The 14,672-nt window shown below is 39.4% G+C and overlaps 1 long non-coding RNA gene across 1 annotated transcript; it reads left to right on the forward strand.

Annotated features, from left to right (window-relative positions):
• The first annotated feature begins 5,399 nt into the window (after positions 1–5,399).
• LOC107650982 (uncharacterized) lies at positions 5,400–9,495 on the forward strand. Its single transcript, XR_001627233.2, has 2 exons — positions 5,400–5,801; positions 9,340–9,495. It is a non-coding gene; the product is annotated as an uncharacterized LOC107650982 (long non-coding RNA).
• The last annotated feature ends 5,177 nt before the right edge of the window (positions 9,496–14,672 follow it).

Consider the following 14,672-nt stretch of genomic DNA (forward strand, 5'->3'; position numbering starts at 1 on the left):
TTCATCACTTTGGATATTTGTAATTGTTAGGAAATCTTTTTTTTTAATTCAAGTTTCTTTGTTTGTTACATTAAAATCCTCAGGAAATGATCTCCTTTCCCTCCCTTCTCCCTATTAGAGAAGGCATCACTTGACATATATATATATATGTGTGTGTGTGTGTGTGTGTGTGTGTGTGTGTGTGTGTGTATTACTTATTTTTATTTATCAGTTCTCTCTCTAGAGGTGGGCATCCACAAGTCCTTCTTCAAATAATATTTTTGTTGTTGTATATAATATTCTCTTGGTCCTGCTCGTTTCACTCCTGATAAGTTCATGTAGATCTTTCCATGTTAAAAAAAATAATCCTGCTCATCATTTCTTACAGCTCAGGAATATTCCAAGATCAGGCATAAATTGGGATAACATGTGATTGAGTCTCTCTACCTTCTACTGTGTACTGGTTGATCAGATTAAAGCTCATACTTCTTCCACATGGCCATCCTCAAATACCTGCAGATAGGTTTCTTCTACCACTTAAAGCAGGCTTCTTCAAGAGATGCTCAAGTGTTCCTAGCTGTGTGACCCTGGGCAAGTCACTTAACCCCCATTGCCTAGTCCTTATCACTCATCTGCCTTGGAAACAATCCACAGTATTGATTCTAAGATGGGAGGTAAGGGGTTAAAAAAAAGAGATTCCCCCAAGTGGCATCTTTTTGAGTTTTTCACTCTCTTTGTTGCTTGCATCTGGAATACTCTATTTTGTCAATTGCTTTATAAAATGGTGTTCTCAGAACCAGATTCCTGGGCTTAGCATAGTGCCTGCCACATTATAAACTCTTTTTTTCTTCAAAGCCTTATCTTCTGTCTTAGAATCAAAACAAAGTATCAGTTCTGAGGAACAAAAGAGGAAAAGGCCAGGCAGTTGGGCTTAAGTGAGCCCACTGCCACACAGCAAGGAGGCCAGATTTGTCCCCAAGACTTCCTGTCTCCAGACCTGGCTCTTGAGGCACCTACCTGCCCCTACATAGCAGGCTCTCAACAAATGCTTGTTGACTGATTGAAATATGTGTTCTGGTCAAGACAGAGGACCATGTAGGAATACAATGGCTTCTCCATATGGTTAAATGGAGATGTTCCAAAGAAGCTTGATACCCTGCCAGAGTAAAGACCTGAAGTAGTAGAGTAGTCCCCCTTTGCAGTGGGGAGTTCAAATATTAACTAGCTTTGAGTTCTCCAGGCATTTCTATCACCTTTACCTCCTGCCTGAAAGGTCCTGTTTGGCCCAGATAAAACCCACCCTGCTCTGCCTGTTTTGGGCATCCAACTACATCCAGAATTCCACTGGACATTTCTGTGCCTCTCCTCCCTAACTACCTATCCATTATGTATCTCTCCTCAGTAAAGATTACTTCCTTTGTTTACTATTCCTTGGGCTAAGTTTTTTCCATGGTGCTCTGTCTCCCAGTTATGCTAGTTTTCTCTTTATTTTTTTTTAAACGCTTACCTTCCATCTTGGAATCAATACTATGTATTGATTCCAAGGCAGAAGAGTGGTAAGGGCTAGGCAATGGAGGTTAAGTGACTTGCCCAGGGTCACACAGCTGGGAAGTGTCTGAGGCCATATTTGAACCCAGGACCTCCCACCTCTGGGCCTGACTCTCAATCCACTGAGTCACCCAGCTGCCCTCTAGTTTTTTCTTTAGAAGCATGAGTCACTGTGACTAATTTTCTCAGCAGTTGCACCTAAATCTCAAGGCTTTGACCTAGGGAAGGTAGAAGACAAAGGTTGGACATCGAAGAAACTCATGACCTTATGGCAGGACTCCCCTGCTATATCCAATACCAGGGTATTGACTAGAGACTCTGTCCCAAACTGAGTGTCCTCCAGCCTCCCCTCCCCATGCCTCAATGGCAGAGGAGGGAGATTGCCTCCTTTCCCCGTACTGGATCTTGGTATTCTGAACCTTCCTAAAACTATATTAACCTCATTGTTCGAGATACTGTAATTCCTTGAATGAAAATTAGCTTCTTTCTTTCTTTCTTTCTTTCTTTTTCTTTCTTTCTTTCTTTCTTTCTTTCTTTCTTTCTTTCTTTCTTTCTTTCTTTCTTTCTTTCTTTCTTTCTTTCTTTCTTTCTTTCTTTCTTTCTTTCTTTCTTTCTTTCTTTCCTTCTTTCCTTCTTTCCTTCCTTCCTTCCTTCTTTCCTTCTTTCTTTCTTTCTTTCTTTCTTTCTTTCTTTCTTTCTTTCTTTCTTTCTTTCTTTCTTTCTTTCTTTCTTTCTTTCTTTCTTTCTTTCTTTCTTTCTTTCTTTCTTTCTTTCTTTCCTTCTTTCCTTCTTTCCTTCCTTCCTTCCTTCTTTCCTTCTTTCTTTCTTTCTTTCTTTCTTTCTTTCTTTCTTTCTTTCTTTCTTTCTTTCTTTCTTTCTTTCTTTCTTTCTTTCTTTCTTTCTTTCTTTCTTTCTTTCTTTCCTCTTTTATGATGTAGCAATATTAGTCTCTTTAGACTCCTATCATTTTTCTTCTTCACTGGAATAATTCTTAACATGGTCCTTTGTAATTCAATCCATGAGACTTTCACATGGCTTTGAACTGACTTTTCTTTTAAAGTCTGGTACTATGATACCTGTTCATACTACATCTGAATTCTGAAACTTTTTCTCCTTGTGTCATTGGGATAAGTCAAACAATGCTTGTTTTTGCCCATTTCATCTGTCACAAATTCAAAGACAAAATGATCCATTACATTATAAAATATTATCAGCTATTCTCTCTACTTTTGGGACTTGCTAGTTCCTTGTATTTCTTTTTACTGATACCAAGTTTATTTTGTTTATTTTTCATACTCTATCCATTGACAGACAGATGACCCTTAGATATTTTCTTTTGGGAATACTCCAAAATTTCCATTGCTCTCTATGATATATAATTTAGGTATTATGCCCAGATGCATAGTTCTTCCCCTTTCTATGTTTAGTTTAAGATCTTGAGTGGATTACCAGTTCTCCAGGCAAACAGCATCTTCCTATTCAAAATGAGATATACTCTATCTTTGTGTAGGATACTGCCAAAGATATTTTGAATGCAGACAATATTAGAAATGGCCACTACCTTCAAGCAATTTATATTGTACTTGAAAAGATTGGACACAAAAAAACAATAATAAACATTATAAGGTGCCTGGGCACACATGCACACCATACACATACACACATATAAACACAAATAAACTGAGATACTTTAGAATTTTCTTACCATGTGATTCTTTTCATTGTTCCCAGATAGCAGTGACCAGTTTTAGATATTATGAATATAATGAGGGACAGAATCACCATATTAAGTGGTAGATGCTGTATAAAATAGTAGTGACTTTGATATGGGCAGAAATTTTCTTCACTACTAAGGAGTTTTGAGTTAGAAAGAACTAAGAAGCCAACTAGTCCAACCTCCTTATTTTTACAGATAAAGAAACTAAGCCTCAGAGCACCATTGCCCCAGGGTACACAAGTAATCAGTTTCAAAGCCAGAATTGGAACTCAGGTCTTCTGACTCCAAATCCAAGTTTCTTTCAATAGCATCTATGTTATATTTCTTAGGAAAGGCATTATGCCAGAGTAGAAAGATGCCTGGATTTGAAGACTGAGGAAATAATCTTGAGAATGTCATTTAACCTATCAATTTTTTCATCTGATTGCTTCTGTTTAGCTGTTTTTAGTCATGTCTGACTCTGACCCCTTTTGGGTTTTTCCTTGTCAAAGTTACTGGAGTGGTTTGCCATTTCCTTCTCCAGTTCATTTTATAGATGCGGAAACTGAGACAGACAGGATTAAGTGACTTGCCCAGATTCACATAGCTAGTAAATGTCCAAGGATGGATTTGAACTCATCTTTCTGATTCTAGATCCAGTACTTATTCACTTTGCCACATAGCTGACAAAAATAGGGCTAACAATACCCTATCTAGCTAATAGAACTGTTGGTGGAGCAACATGGGATGATAGATGAACAAAGAACTTTGTAAACACCAACATGTTATCAAGTGTCAGTTTTTATCATTATTTTAAATTTGTGGGTTTTAAAAATGTAGAATGTGCTTTATAGGTCGTCAAAGAACTTATTACCTCACAGTCAGCCTAGGTAATGAACCTCCTTGGATTTAGGGATGTTAGCTCTTGAATAGTAGGTTTAGTCTGTTTCCAGGGTAGTCTTTGGAAGTCTTTTTAGCTTGTTTCTATATTCCAGAATTTATACTCAAAAAGATATAGCCTTAGAAGATTCAGGGTCATCTTCATGTCATGATAAAGGATTGGAATAACCTGAGCCCAAACCTCATCTTCTAAACTCCAATATTGTTCTGGTAGTGGTATATGTTGCATGAAATAGTAGTGACATTGAAATGGGTAGAAATTTTCTTCATTGCATAGGACCACAGTTTAGAATCAGAAGGAAAATAAGATGCCATCTAGTCCAACATCCTCATTTGTACAGATAAAGAAACTGAGTCTCAGAGTATCATTGCCCAAGGGTAGATAAGAAATGGTTTCAGAGTTAGAATTGGAACCCAGAAATCCAGGTGAAATATAGACTATTATGAGCTATGAAAACTCAAAATTATGACTAACCCAAAGATCAATGGAGAGGATATTCTGAGTATAAATTCACTGTAGTATATTACCCCTGAAGATCTGAACACAAGAAGTGATATGCAAGACATAGACAAGTGTGATAGAGGTCTAATCCAAGAAAAGATGCAGAGGCTTCTCATCCACAATGGGGGAGGGGCTCAAGAGGATTCGAATCCCGAGGGAGGAGAAGATTCTAAGAGTGGAAACCCTTGCTCTCTCTCTCTCTCTCTCTCTCTCTCTCTCTCTCTCTCTCTCTCTCTCTCTCTCTCTCTCTCTCTCTGTCTCTCTCTCTCTCTGTCTCTCTCTGTCTCTGTCTCTCTCTGTCTCTGTCTCTCTCTGTCTCTGTCTCTCTCTCAACAGCAGAGGGGAAAGTCTTATCTGAGATCATCATCCCCATCCTAGTAAGAAGTGGCAGAAACCTGAGCAGAAGGAAGAAGCAGCCCTGACAAGAATCTCTCACAGCTCCTTGGATACCCTGGGTCTGGACATTGCTCTGCTGTGACAAAGACCAGAGTTCACCCAATCTGAACCTCTCAGGGGCCAGGCTGTCAAGCCTGGGTCTCTCAACTTTGGAGGGAGGGAAGGAAGATTTAGACAGACAGGGACTTTCTTTCCCCTTCTTCCTCTAAACCCCAAACCTTCATACATCTTCCTGTTTTATCCCTGACAATAATTGTTTAGAATAAAGATTGTCATCTATCCTCAAATGACTTCATTGTGAATGAAGGAAACAGTCACAGCAGAAGAGAGAGAGAGAGAGCTGATTTCTCTCTTTTTTCCCCAAGGGAAGAAGTTCATCTATAAGACTAGTTAATAGAGGGGAGTAAAAGGCAGTTTTAGTGAGGAGGCATACCTGGTGAGGACTGAAGGGGGGAATAACCCATCTCACCCTCCTTCTACTTTCTGGGGCATATAACAGCAACTCCTTATATCCCTTGTCCTAAACTTGAGTTGGGGGGAAGACTCTATTCTTTCTCCCTTCTTCCATTACACCCAAACCAACCCTCTGACACAAGTGGCACCCCAGAGGAAAATCCACCATTACCAACTATCACAAACTGACAGTTGGAACTCTTAGGGCAAGATAGCCATCTTGAGTGACACTGCCTAAGAGTTAATACACAGGATCAAGAACAAACATCATTCAAGTTCTTGGATTAGACCTCTATCACACAAGAGAATATATAACTGGAAAAGGAAGTGAGTTGGTCAATAAGAATAAGGAATAATGGAGAGGGATTCTATTGTCTGTATCAGGGAAATGTTAGAACAAACAAGATTCATTGGGGGTCATATCTCCAAGACCCATGAGAGATCCTTTATGGAAGATTAGTGGGAGAACACAGACAAAAATAACACAGGATGAGATATAGATGTTTTATAATTTGTATTTGTAGGAGGCATGTCCAAATCTGTGAGATTTTGAATGAATTAGGTTTAAAAATATATTGTTTCTATTTTTTGGTAACAGTAATAATAATAGTAATAGCTCACATTTACATAGTGTTTTTGAATAACAAAGTGTTTGCCTCACAACTCTCTGAGATAAATAGTCATTAGAATAGTCTCATTAGAAGAGAGCATTCTTGTTTTTGTGTTCTAGGGACATAATAATAATAAATATTTATATAGCACCTTAAGATTTGCAAAACATTTTAATACACATAGGTATTACCTCATTACTTTTGTTGTTCAGTATTCATTCAGTCATGCCAGACTCTTCATGACCCCATGGATCATAGCCTACTAGGTCCTTCCAGCCTTCAATATTTCCTGAAGTCTATCCAAGTTCATGTTTGATGCTTCTATGACATATCTATCAATCTCTTCCTCACGATTACATATCAACATGCATTGTTGTCACTTAATACAAATATATCATCTCAAAGTCTAAGCCATTTGGACATAAACTCAGACATGTTATAACAAGTTGGAAAGGCTTCTAAGTATAGCTCTGGCAGCTGACTAAACTTGCTGCTTAAAGATGGACACCATTTGCAACAACCCTGTTGTAATGAATGGGGAAATGGAGCCACCTACTACATCTACTTTGATGTTAGACAGTGAGAGAGATGAAATGGAGCAAGAAGGTGGAGAGGAGGGATAGATTGTTCCTCCCCTCTCTTTCCTTAGGAAAACCAGCACTGGTTGTCTTCAGAATTACAGAATATATTTCTTCAGAGACTGGGTTGAATGTAAAGTCAAGGACTGAAACTGGTTCTTCTTCCTTGAGGAGAAAGTACAGCCTTCCTCCCCAAGCTTCAGGTCTCTATTCCTGGATATTATGAGGCAAGCCTTTGATCTAAGGAATAACTATTTATTCTAAAGGGACACACATAAGATAGGGTAAATAAGATTATTGGGCAAGGAAGTGGAAAGTGGGAAGTATGAGATCCCTAAGGTTAACAACTGACCCCCTCTCCAAACTCAGAAGGGTCAGGATGCTTGCCTGACCCTCCTAGGTCAGTTGTGAGAGCTGTCTTGACTTTTATCTACCCAGGTTTAGTACAAAGTTCAATGACAGACTTTAGGGGAGAGAGAGGAAAGTCTTCTTTGGATGGATGGCTTTATAATAAAAGTCCTATCCACTCCTTTTCTCATCAGCTGGATCCAAGAGGGTTGAGTTCATAGAGAGATGGTCAAATGATCAGAAGGTCTTTCTGCTTCAGAGGTTTCCCTTGGACCAACTACCTTTGAGGAGTTCCCAAAGAGAAGTGGAGTAACTGTTTTGAATCTTCTCAGCTCTTTTGCTCTTTTTCAGAGTTCTCTGTCTTCCCTTGCTCCTCTCCCCCTTGGGGTGCTTTTCTTGCATGCTGAATCTGACTTTCCTATCTTATACTGTGAATATTATACTCGTTTTTGGTAGAAGAGAAACTCAAGTCTAAAGTGAGGTTAAGTGGATTTTTTTTTGGGGGGGGGAGGGTTATGAAGCTTACAAGTGAAGTAGGATTCAAATTCAGGTCCTCCTGAGTCTAAGGCACTATCCTCTATCCTCAACTTTTTGTAGTGCCTGGTACCTAAAATACACTTACTAAATTGTTTGCTGATTGATTGGATGGTTGGTTGTCTTAACAATTACTTTAGTGAGAGTTTCATTGCCAGAACTTAACATAGTACATGGCACATAGTAGGCACTTAATAAATGCATATTGATTGATATTGTAAATAACAAAAAAGGGGCTCTGCAAGATTAAGAGATTTGTTAAGATTTACCCAGGATTAAATAGAACTCCAAGTCTTACTTCTTCTGACACTCATTTTCAGGGTTCTTGTATTGATATTAAATAGAAAGAGACAGTTTGATATAATAAGAATTGTACCAGAAGCTAGAATACCTCTCTTACATAGTCCTGTTTTGAGAGATTTGCCGGAGTTAGTTCAGGAGAGCCCATTGGACAATATTCAGTGTGAGCATTTATACCCCAGAAATTGGCAATTTTGTACATTGAGGCTTTGCCTATTGATCTGTTGATTTTTGAGACTTGAGAAAGTGACAGAGAAAATGTTATCCATGGAGATGCAAATTAAAAGCAAAATGTCTGGTCAGGATTCAGACCCAGAATGCTGATGTTTCTGAAGTTTACATTCCTGCCTGGCCTTATTATTAATTAGCCCTTGGGTGAGATCCTTCTCTTCTCTGGGCTTCATGTCTTCATGTGTAAAAGGAAGGAATTGGATCAGGCGACCTATGAGATGCCTTCTCTTTCTAAAATTCCAAAGGCATTCTGCATTCAGGACAAAAGCAGGAGAGGCAAGAGAGAAACCCAAATCAAGGAACTGACTTTGTTTTGCTTTCTTGTCTAATTCAAGGAGACTCATAACTCCTCAGATCATGGGATGTTGACAGATGACTGTTGTAAGAAAGACTTCAAACAGTATCACTGTCATCAAAGGGAGAGATAAATGCTTTAAATTTAGCTCAGTCATTGAGAATGAAAAGAATTTGCAAAGCAGTTAACATGTAGCTTCAAATAAAAATGCTAGTTTTCTAGTCATTTATGTACAAATAAGTTAGAATGGTCAAGATCAGTCAATTACTTTCTACTCTTGTCTCATTTGGGCTTTTGTTCTAATCCATTTTCCATGCTTTGGGGATTCCTGATACCTGTTCAGTTGTTTTTAGTCGCATCCAATTCTTCACGGTCCCATTTGAGGTTTTCTTGCTAAAAATACTGGGGTGGTTTGTCATTTCCTTCTCCAGCTCATTTTACAGATGAGAAAAATGAGGCAAACAGGGTTAAGTGACTTGCCCAGGGTCATGTAGCTTGTAACTGTCTGAAGCCAAATTTGAACTCAGGAAGACGAGTCTTCTTGACTTCAGGCTTGGTGCTCTGTCCACTGTACCACCTAGTAATTGCTCAGAATTAAAATAGTCAAGATCAGACAATTGTTTTTTGTTATGATTAAGGTTCTCTGAAGACTGTATATTAATTCCTAATTATTTATTAATAAAAGTGAGAGAGATTGAGGGGGGAGGGAGAGAGAGATAGACAGAGAAACAGGGAGGGAGAGAAAGAAAGAGGAAGGGAGGGAAAAATGGAGGGAGGGAGAAAGAGAGAGGGAGGTAGAGAGAGAAAGAGGAGGGAGGGAAAGAGAAATAGAGAGGGAGGGAGGGAGAGAGGAAGGGAAGAGGCAAGGAGGGAGGGAGAGAGAGAAAGAGGGACAGAGGTAGGGAGAAAGAAAGAGAGAGAGAGATCACATGATCACTTGTCTGCCCTAATTCTTAGTCACTTTACAGGATGTTGGGCTGCATTGACTTCTCCCACAAATGGCTATTTCAATAATCCAGTGTGTGCCAAGTGTAAAACACTCCAGAGAAGGGAGAGTGAGTATCCAGTAAGAGAGCATGAGCATCCTGTGTCCCCTCTCTTATAAAGCTAGTTTTTGCCACTCCTCCTTGGACTCTGTTTGGATAAGCCTAATCTCATTCTGGGTCTGAGTCCTGACCACTCCACCCATCAGCTGGTGATTACTACTCCCCTTACCAGCCTCCTTCCTTATGCCAGACCACCAACACAACAGGTAGTTAAAAGGTAGGAATGATACTGATCAAAGATGGGTTTTCAAACAGAATAAGTAGGTGCAATTTATATTAAATCCCCACACTCTATTTGTTTCACTTTGGCTTGCATTCCAATCCATTTTCTATGCTTTGGAGACTCTTGATAACTTTAGGCAAGTGAAAAGGACAAAAATTTTAGACTAGAGATTTCCAGTCAAGATGGTGGCGTAGAAGCAGTGAAAGTTCAGACCTCGGAAACCCTTCCTTACCATTCGCAAACAGAGTGCTCCTAGGACACCGAAATTCAAGCTGAACAACAGGATAGAACTGGGGAACCCTCCTCCTGGACCTGGATCAAAAGATACCGCACCCCAAAAGCCAGAACCCTAGATCACTCGGATCTAAGGGGTAGGCAGAAGGAAGGTCCCAGGACCCATCCCCCCCCCAACCCAGAGTGCTGAGCCCATGGCAGCAGTGGGAACCTCAGGGCTCTGAGGACTCACCTTGAAAGCACCTGAGCCAGTCTCCGGGGCGCCCAACATAGACGGCAGGGAAACATAGAGAGAAGGGGGATGCCTGTAGCCCCCTGGCTGGGTCCTTCCATCTTAGTCTCAAAGGAGGTCCCAGCTTTAGGGCACCAGCTGAACCGAATCCCATCAGGAGCCCTCAGAGCTACTGAAAGGACAGAAAACTCAGGGCTGGCAAAGGGGTTGCTCCGAAGAGCTCACCTTGAAAGTAACCTGGGCCAGTCTCTGGGCATTCAACACAGACTGTGAAGGAGGAGGTTTTTTTTCTTCCTTTTTTTGACTCGGGGATCATTCGGCCCACACCACCTGAACCTAATCCTGTCAGGAGCCCTCAGAGCTTCTAAAAGAACAAAAACCTCAGGGCCGGTGAAGGGCTTACCTTGAAAACAACCTGGGCCAGTCTCCAGGCATTCAACACAGATTGTGGAGGAGGAGGTTTTTTGCTTCAGGGCCCATTTGGCCCAAACCAGGTGAACCTAATCCCATCAGGAGCCCTCAGAGCCCAGGGAGGCAGCTTACCTCCCCCCTTAGAGAGCAGGGTCTTCTGAAAAAAAAATAGAAACCGAGAGGGGAAGTCAAGATGGCAGCCTAGAAGGAGCATAGACCTGGCAGCCTGGCCAGAGCTTTGGAGATCCTCCATATTTGCTCCAGCCATCCAGAAAGTTTAAAACTCAGAGTAAACCCAGCCCAACTAAGCTGAACTCAATCCCACCAAAAGTCTCCAGAACGTAGGGAAGCCCAGGCTCCCCATCCATCCTCATTGACTGCTGGACTTTAAGCCAATCAAAAGCCTCCAGAGGACAGGAAAGCTCAAACCCCCAACAACCCTCCCCCAGAGATTACACCAAGAGATCTTCTGTTAAAGCTCCAAGAGGGGAGACTGATAGAAGTTCCCAAAAAACAAAAAAACGAGAGGAACAAGAACACAGACAAATACAGGGAGTAAAGAAGGGGTGAATTTGAACAAACAACAGAAACAGAAGAAAGAAACTACAATAGACAGCTATTACTCAGCAAATGGAACAGAAGGGGAGAGATCAGCAAACGATAAACCAGAAATCCCAGCGAATTGGATACAGGCTGTGGAAGAACTCAAAACACAACTAAGAGAGACTGAAGACAATTGGGAAAAGAACTTAAAAATTAAGATAAGTCATCTGGAAACAGAGGCACTTGAACTAAAACAAGAAAATAGTGTCCTGAAAGCCAAAATCATCCAGCTGGAAAATGAGGCAAAGGAGATGAAGGATGAGGCAAAGGAGATGAAAGACGAGGTAAAGAGGATGAAAGACGTTCTTCAAAGAAAATCAGACCAGAAGGAAAAAGATGACCAAAAAGCCAGAGATGAAATCCAATCTTTAAGAACCAGAGTAAAACAACTAGAATCAAGTGACCTCACAAGGCATCAGGACACTATAAAACAAAACAAAAAGAATGAAAAAAATGAGGAAAATGTGAAGCATCTCATTCACAAAACAACGATTTAGAAAATCATTCAAGAAGAGACAATTTAAGAATAATTGGACTACCAGAAGACCATGACAAGAGAAAAAGCCTGGACATAATACTAGAGGAAATTATCCAGGAAAACTGTCCCGAGATCCTAGAACAAGAGGGGAAAGTGGATTGAAAGATTGAAAGAATCCACAGATCACCCCCTGTATTTAATCCCCAACTGACAACACCAAGAAATGTTATAGCCAAATTCAAAAACAATCAGATGAAAGAACAGATATTACAAGCTGCCAAGAAGAAGCCATTCAGATACCATGGAAACACGGTGAGGATAATACAGGATCTGTCTGCATCCACACTGAAGGACTGAAAGACATGGAATACGATATTCTAGAAAGCAAGGGAACTAGGTCTACAGCCAAGAATAAAATACCCATCAAAACTGACTATATTCTTACAGGGGAAAGTATGGTCATTTAACACAACAGAAGAGTTCCAAGCATTCATAAATAAAAGACTAGACCTGAACAGAAAATTTGAAGTCCAACCACAGAACTCAAGAGAATCATCAAAAGGTAATTAAAAAAGAGGGGAAACAACAACAACAACAACAACAAATTTTAAGAGACTCAATAAGTTAAAATGATATGTATCCCTATAAGAAAAGAGGTCATCGGCAACTCTTAAAAACTGTTGCTATCACCTGAGCAGCTAGAAGAACTACACTCAGAGGGAACAGTGACAAACTGTATAGGATGAAAGGACAAGACATAAATAGGTATATAGATATAGGCATGCATAAATACATATACATGTGTATGTATATATATATACATGACTAAAGCTAAAAGAGAAAAGAGGTTATGACTAAAAGAAATGGGAAAAGAAACAAATGGGGGTAAATTTATATGTCACAAAGAAGCTCATGGCGGAGTGGGGAGAACATCGATACACTGGAAGGGTAAAGAGGTTGGAGATAGGAAATGCTCAACTCTTATGTACTTTGAAACTGATCCAAAGAGGGAAGAACAATCCAATCCATTGGGGAAGAGAATAGATTTGCGCCCTATAGGGGGGGTAGAATGGTAAAAAACAGACTGGTGGGGAGGGAAGCAGTACAAGGGAGGGAGAGGGTGGGGGGGAATTTTAAAAAGACTACAGGGGAAAATAAGGGAGGGAATAAGAAGGGAGGGGGGAAGAAAGGGAAGTACAAGAGGGACTGATTTAAAGTAAATCACTGGACTAAAAGGTAGAGCTGAAGAAGAAAGGTTAGAATTTAAGGATATCAAAATGCCAGGGAGTCCACAAGTGACAGTCATAACTTTGAACGTGAATGGGATGAACTCACCCATAAAACGTAGACGAATAGCAGAATGGATTAGAATCCAAAACCCTACCATATGTTGTCTTCAAGAAACACACATGAGGCGGGTAGACACCCACAAGGTCAGAATTAAAGGATGGAGTAATACCTTCTGGGCCTCAACTGACAGAAAGAAGGCAGGAGTGGCAATCATGATATCTTATAAAGCCAAAGCAAAAATAGACCTGATCAAAAGGGATAGGGAAGGTAATTATATTTTGTTAAAAGGGACTATAGATAATGAGGAAATATCACTAATCAACATGTATGCACCAAATAATATAGCACCCAAATTTCTAATGGAGAAACTAGGAGAATTGAAGGAAGAAATAGACAGTAAAACCATATTAGTGGGAGACTTGAACCAACCATTATCAAATTTAGATAAATCAAATAAAAAAATAAATAAGAAAGAGGTAAAAGAAGTGAATGAAATCTTAGAAAAATTAGAATTAATAGACATATGGAGAAAAATAAATAGGGATAAAAAGGAATACACCTTCTTCTCAGCACCACATGGCACATTCAGAAAGAGTGACCATACATTAGGTCACAGAAACATGGCACACAAATGCAGAAAAGCAGAAATAATAAATGCAGCCTTTTCAGATCACAAGGCAATAAAAATAATGATTAGTAATGGTACATGGAAAACCAAATCAAAAACTAATTGGAAATTAAACAATATGATACTCCAAAATTGTTTAGAGAAGAAATCATAGAAACAATAATTTCATTGAGGAAAATGACAATGGCGAGACATCCTTTCAAACCTTTTGGGATGCAGCCAAAGTGGTAATCAGAGGTAAATTTATATCCCTGAGTGCATATATTAACAAAGCAGGGAGAGCAGAGATCAATCAATTGGAAATGCAAATAAAAAAACTCGAAAGCGACCAAATTAAAAACTCCCAGCAGAAAACCAAACTAGAGATCCTAAAAATTAAGGGAGAAATTAATAAAATCAAAAGTGATAGAACTATTGATTTAATAAATAAGACAAGAAGCTGGTACTTTGAAAAAACAAACAAAATAGACAAAGTACTGATCAATCTAATTTAAAAAAGGAAGGAAGAAAAGCAAATTAACAGCATCAAAGATGAAAAGGGGGACATCACCTCTGATGAAGAGGAAATTAAGGCAATCATTAAAAATTACTTTGCCCAATTATATGGCAATAAATACACCAATTTAGGTGATATAGATGAATATATACAAAAATACAAACTGCCTAAACTAACAGAAGAAGAAATAGAATTCTTAAATAATCCCATATCAGAAAATGAAATCCAACAGGCCATCAAAGAACTTCCTAAGAAAAAATCCCCAGGGCCTGATGGATTCACCAGTGAATTCTATCAAACATTCAGAGAACAGTTAATCCCAATACTATACAAACTATTTGACATAATAAGCAAAGAGGGAGTTCTACCAAACTCCTTTTATGACACAAACATGGTACTGATTCCAAAACCAGGCAGGTCAAAAACAGAGAAAGAAAACTATAGACCAATCTCCCTAATGAATATAGATGCAAAAATCTTAAATAGGATACTAGCAAAAAGACTTCAGCAAGTGATCAGAAGAGTCATCCACCATGATCAAGTAGGATTTATACCAGGGATGCAGGGCTGGTTCAATATTAGGAAAACCATCCACATAATTGACCACATCAACAAGCAAACAAACAAGAACCACATGATTATCTCAATAGATGCAAAAAA

Source organism: Monodelphis domestica, chromosome 2, assembly GCF_027887165.1.
Source record: "Monodelphis domestica isolate mMonDom1 chromosome 2, mMonDom1.pri, whole genome shotgun sequence".
In the NCBI taxonomy this organism is placed as follows: domain Eukaryota; kingdom Metazoa; phylum Chordata; class Mammalia; order Didelphimorphia; family Didelphidae; genus Monodelphis; species Monodelphis domestica.